This window comes from Cornus florida, unplaced genomic scaffold (assembly GCF_030987335.1).
Source record: "Cornus florida cultivar Cherokee Brave unplaced genomic scaffold, ASM3098733v1 CherokeeBrave_3.0.0_Hap2_Chr03, whole genome shotgun sequence".
Taxonomy (NCBI): Eukaryota; Viridiplantae; Streptophyta; class Magnoliopsida; order Cornales; family Cornaceae; genus Cornus; species Cornus florida.
In genome coordinates, this window is record NW_026775573.1 from 81,552,924 (window position 1) to 81,559,692 (window position 6,769).

The 6,769-nt window shown below is 34.5% G+C and overlaps 1 pseudogene; it reads left to right on the forward strand.

The window, feature by feature from the left end:
* The first annotated feature begins 941 nt into the window (after positions 1-941).
* On the forward strand, positions 942-1,030 carry LOC132302027 (small nucleolar RNA R71; annotated as a pseudogene).
* Positions 1,031-6,769: the final 5,739 nt, after the last annotated feature.

Below are 6,769 nucleotides of genomic sequence, written 5' to 3' on the forward strand. Positions count from 1 at the left end.
TTTATGCCCACTATATGTGCATTTTGCATGTTGCCTACTATTCAGGTTGAGACAACCCTAAAGTTTAGTGAGGTTCCTTTAGTGTGTATATATATATATATATATATATATATACGGACTACTAGTTACTGTTGGATTGACTATGATGTATACGTGTATCGGATCTCTGCTTGGACTGTAGTAGAGTAGAACTTGTTTGTGGGCCTGACCCACCATTATTTTTCAGGTGTTCGTCAAGAGTAGAGGTTGTTCATGTTGAGTAGGGATCAGTCTACTTCATTCTTCCGATGCTACACAGGAGTTCCTTTATGATTTAGTTTCCTAATTTAGACAGTTATTGCTGTCATTTATTTAGTTTGGATTTTCTAGGGATCCACACAGTATGGATTCCCGAGTTGTATTTTGGAGGATCAATTGTATCAAAAGAGTTTATTAACTAATGGAAATATATTCGGAGGTTTATTATTAGATTATCATTTTAGTTTCTTGTCAGCATTTTATTTATTCGTCGTTATTCTTTTGTACTCTGTGTTCGTTTATTATCAATTTATTTTGATATCCTCAGGTATTCGGGCGTGGGCCTGGCCAACCCGCATTCGGAAATCCGGGGGTATCACAGGGGTTGTAGTGCAACCTTCCATAATGTCAGATATCAGTTGATTATTCTTTGTTAAGGATACCTTTCCACTTTTGTTGTGTTCTGAATATGATAATCTTCTTTTTCTTCTTCTTTTTTCCCATCGTATAGACAATTTCTAAATTCCTTCAAACTTCAATATTATTTTAAGTAATGCATGGAATTTTCACTCATACTTTCATACAATTGCCATACATCATTTTCATGCTTGTCAAGATAAGAACCACCCATTGATGCATCAACCATACCCTTGTGATTATCCAGTAAGCTTTCAAAGAAATATTGAACTAGTTGCCACTTAGGTATGTCATGATGAGGGCATTTTCTAATCAAATCATTAAGCCTTTCCCATGCCTCATGTTCTTATATCCATTAGCAATAAACTATGCATTTCATTCATATATAATTAACACATGAAGTCATTGCTAAAGAATGAGTTAGTTCTTTGCCCAATTGTGCTCATTTTTTAGATATTCGTTTTTGTTTTTTTGTTGTTGGCACGTTGAGTATTTCTCTTCTTACTTGGGGTTGATTTCATCTTGCATCAAGAGAATGCTTTGCCTTATCCAGTCTACCCTTGTATTACCCCTTTCATGCTTGCCACCTGTTCGCTTTCGCTCTAGATTTTGAGGATGAAACAGTTATGATTAAATCATTCCATTAACAAAAGAGAATGTTAGTAATACTGTATATTTTCTAAATTCCTTTAATTGTTGTGGACTTGGTAGTTGGTTATTCAACCACTCGAAGAAAAATAAGTGAATTCCTTTAATTGTTATGGACTTGAACCACCCGAAGAAAAATAAGTTGTATAATCATGGTAAGCATTCAACACAACACATACAAAATCCTAAAACATCTCCTACCTCAATTTGAGATGAAAATCTCAAAAGCCCACCAAAATGAAACGGCTCCGAAGCAATTCTTGATTAACCAAAACTCGGCGAATCAAATGTCTTCTGCCCCTAATCATGTTCTTCATCGTGCATCTAATGAATCATGTATGACTTGTTCTAGTGTCTTGCATTCTACTTCCAATTGTCCCCACGGACATGTGCAAAATGACAACCATGAGCAAGCCAATGCTATTTTTGCTAACCAAGGGAATAATCCGAGTTTTTTTCTTCGATTTCTTGCACCTTGAGGCTTCCTTGAATCTAGTATTTGGAATGCTTGGAATGGATCTTCTAGCTTAACATTGAGGATTGAATATTGATCAATTGTATATCACTCAATGAAAATATTAGTACTTAAACATCATTAATGGTTTGTAATCATCAAAACATAAGATTAACCTTTAGATAGAATCCTTAAGCCAACACACATATATTTCTTCTCAGGGATGCAATATAAAAAGTAAGGTACCCGTGAACTCATTGTCTCTCCGTGACCTTGGAAGACCTGCAAGATTATGCTTCCAAGTAACTCCACCCATCAAAGAAAGTCCACATAATCCATAATGTCTCCTATGCATACTATTCCACCCTAAGCAGCACACACACTGGACACGGATATGTGGATTCAAATCATTAAAAAGTAGGACGCAACATGACGTGGAGTCATGGACACAACAATAATTTTTTAGTTCTATACTTAATTACATAATTTAGAAGATGAAGTTATGCAAATATAGCTAAGATTAAGAATATTTGCTACTACATCCTACTTTGTCATCACAATTATATTCTTGTTATATATGAAAGTGTCATTGCATGATTGATTTGTGATGACAAAGTAGGATGTAGTAGCAAATATTCTTAATCTTAGCTATATTTGCATAACTTCATCTTCTAAATTATGTAATTAAGTATAGAACTAAAAAATTATTGTTGTGTCCATGACTCCACGTCATGTTGCGTCCTAGTTTTTAATGATTTGAATCCACATATCCGTGTCCAGTGTGTGTGCTGCTTAGGGTGGAATAGTATGCATAGAAGACATTATGGATTATGTGGACTTCAATTATATTCTTGTTATATATGAAAGTGTCATTGCATGATTGATTTGTGATGACCATGTCTACTACGTCAATTTTTATTAGATGATTGATTTGTGATGACCATGTCTACTACGTCAATTTTTATTAGAGACGCCATACCTTTCAGCAGCTTTGCTACTTGTGCGACAACCACCTTAGGTTGTTTGTGATATCGTGTGATGTTGCCTACACATGTTTTTTTATGTTGCTGTTTTGTGATCGAAAACAGGTATTTTTAAATTTTATAATTTCTTTTTTACTCTTCTAGGGTTGGATAAATTGGGATAATTGGTCTCCAACACCTAGAAGGGCTTGGGTAAAAAAAAAATTAGTCTACAAAGAGGTTCCGGATATTAAGAAGGAGGCTGTCTGGCTATATGTAAGTGGGCAGCGCTCCTTAAAAAAATATGTATTTGGAAATGCATTGGTGTGCATGTATTATTGTTTGAACTTCTATATGTATGGGGCCATGTATATATGTGTGTGCACGCACGTTTGTTTGAATAGTAATGTGTCTACTTAATAATATATGCACACCAATGTCCAAACCAGGGCAAGGACACTGCATTTCCTTGTATTGTAGTTAATTTAACATGCATGCATGCTCTTCCAGGGAAACGCATTCTTCTAGACATTCGCAACAATGCAATTAGCTCCAAAGGTGCTTTCCATGTTGCTGAATACATCAAGAGAACCCCCCAGTCCTCCCTTCAAAGCGGTGACTGTATCCTACTGCTAGCCTTTTTCTAGCCCATTTGGAAGACTTCTCTTGGCATATGCCTGCTCTGACTGCTAACAATCATACCTACCAGAAGGTATATGTAATACCCCGTATTTTATTAAAGAGTTTAGTTTATTTAAATTAATTAATGTGTAGATTTCTTTACCATTATTATATTGAGTTCATTTAATTGTGCATGTATTATTATTAATAATTTTATTTGTTGATTATGTTTATATTAAGCAATATTAGTTAATTAAAGTATTATATTTGTGTTATAAAGTATTATTATGATATAATGTATTCTTATGTAATAATAATAATAATAATAATAATAATAATAATAATTATAATACTATAATAATAATTATAATAATTTATTAATAATAATATAATAATTATAATAATTTATTAATAATAATAATTATTATAAGGATAATAATAGAAATAATATTAATAATCTTATTCAAACAAAGTCATGATGTATGTTTGAATAAGATGATTTCATTTATGGTTAATTGGGGACTTAGGGGCGTTGGCTTAATGTGATATAGGTAGGGAGATGGGAAGGTGAAAAGTTAATGGAAAATTGACATTTTAATATTTATATTATATAAGTTAGTTATATATATATATGTTGCTACCATGGATTAGTTCACATACGTAGAAGTAAGAAATAATATTGTGGGCTATTCTGCAAGTGTGGAAAGGAATAGAAAGAGAGAAAGAAAGGAGCCTGTACCGGTGTAGGCGATTTTACCCGATTACGCGCAACCGGCGGATTTATTTTAAATCCTAAAGGCAAGTTATTATCTACTTTTCCCCTTTGAATTAATAAATTAATTGTTTAGTTTATTTATATGCATAGAGACCAGGTTAGGAGGTTAATAAATTATTAATTTTAGTTTATTAAATTAATGAAATTTTAATTTTATGGGATGGTATATATTTATTTATTATCCTATGAAATTATTAAAGGGTGAAAATAATTAAATAAGTCTTTAGGGATTTTTTTAGAATTTTCTAGATTTTTTCGGGCATTTTCTGCAATTTCCGGCGACCCTCCGGCGAGTTTTCCGGTCGTCGGCAATGGGGGAGATGACTGGAGTGATCCGGTGTGATGCGGCGCACCATAGGAGGGTATGCGCGCGCATCTGGGCCATTAAAAGGGGTGACTGATCCGGTGCACCGCGGTCAATGTTACCGCGGTACACTCGGATCTGTGAGCGTTGGATTGAGTGAAGATCGGGTGAGATGATTCAGTGTAGCACGCCCATAGCAGGATGATGCAGCCAACGAACCAGGACGAGCCACGTCATCAGGTGGGCTTAGTGTGCGCGTGGGAGCGCGTGCGCGCGCGTGGAGGATGCCACATGCGCGTGGCGGCGTGTGTGAGCGCGTGCGGGCGTGGGAAAGCTTGGCGGCACGTGTGGGGAGCTCTGGGAGGCGCGTGAAGGGCCTCTACAGCTGCTGGAAAAGTCCAGAATACCCCTAGGGACTGTTTTGTCATTTCCAGGACCTTCACTATACATTTTGGGGCCTCGGGTTGGCATTTTTGGAACTAACGGGATATTATATTATTATTTTATTTCCCGTTAACTATTATAATTGTCCGATTAATATTTCTAAATATTAATTGTATCAGTTAAAGTGCGAATCGCTAGTAAACGTATGTAATTAATTTAACGACTATTAATGGTATTATTATTTTATTAAACTGTAATAACCATTAATGTTAAATTAATTAGTGCTTGGCTTTATTCATATAAATGATCCATTATATATTATGGAATATTTATACTGTTAGTCGTATATAAACCATGATTATTATGCTGTGTGCATTTCAGGGAATAAATGCACTGTTTATTATGTCGCAATTATATTATATGGATATGTTGCCATATAGAACCATGTGAGTTGGCTAATAAGTTTAGACTCATTTATACCTTATGCATTCGTTGCTATAGATAGATGTGTGGCTGTCGGGGTATGTGGTTTAATATTATTGGCATGTGTTGCCTAATTGATATACTCAGTATATTTATTCATATTATTGGCATGTGTTGCCTAATTGACATACTCAGTATATTTAGTATTATTATTAGCATGTGTTACCTAATTGTTATGCTCAGTAACTCATTAGTACATTGAGATGCGTTACTATTGTGTAGTCTTTACAGTCTGTGTTGTCAGTACCGTGCACCATGTATAATAGCTGATTTCCCGGGTAAGGAAAGGTGACACTTAACCACCTAGTGTGAGTCCAAGTGATCACCGTCTATTCTGGTTGAGGTCATGTTATACATTGGATAGTTCCATTAGGATGTATACAGATATAGTACTCATCCGGATAAATGATTAATTTATTTGATTCTCTGATTTGGGCCATAGTAGAGAGGACTTGCTCGTGGGGTTGACCCACCATTGTTGTTATTTTAGGATACGGTCAGTACCCGTTCCAAGGTTGAGGCTAGCAGTGTGGGACCACCATCCGAATTCATCTACTCTTACGATCCAGTTCAGGGTAGAAGTTTTATGTATTACTTCAGTTTCAGTTTTTATTTACTTTTGACGTTGAACTCTCAGGATTTATATTTAGGGATCCTTGACATAGGATTTCCAAGTTGTAACGGAGTACTGTATTAAATAAAGGATGGATGGATGTTTTATTATTTAGTGTTCCTTTCCTGTCTAAATTCTTTTATTATTATCATTTTGTATTCCATGCTTGTTTATTGCCAATTGTTCTTGATATCCCTCGTTTTTCGTGTATAAGCCTGATCAACTTATGCATGGAAAATGTGGGGGTGTCACAGTATATGTACTGGAAGGCTGGATTTCATCCTTTAAAGCGAAAATAGGGGATGTTGGGCGAACCTTTCTCCATTCCTTGGGTTTTTGGGTATTTGTTTTTTACGCATTTGCATCTGAAATCCACTTATCAATTGTACATTTCATTTGTTTGTGGTCTAGTTACTCTGCAGCCAAACTCATCTTTTCTGAAATAAGTTGGGATTTTATGATCTAAATTTAAAAGTAGTGAGAGTCTTATAATTTTAACCCTAATCACAATCCATTAGCACATTATTTTGTCAGAAATAGATATTAGGTGCGTCGTGCACATTATGTCATTAATATCACCCAATCAAATATAACATATTATTTTATTAATTTTATAAATAAGTAGACCATTTTTTAAAATAAAAAAATGTATTATCATTAAGTGGGTATACCAATAACATGGGCCTTGGATAAAATTAATAAAATAATATAATTACATAGACCTCGTATAATTAATAAACTAGAATTAATAAATAGGATGTTTTTTTTTTTTGAACTAATATTAATGGATTTTAGTGGTTGGTAGGGTGGTATTTTTACCCATTTTGTCTTTTATTAGAAAATGACACATGTCATTATCCTATTCATCCAA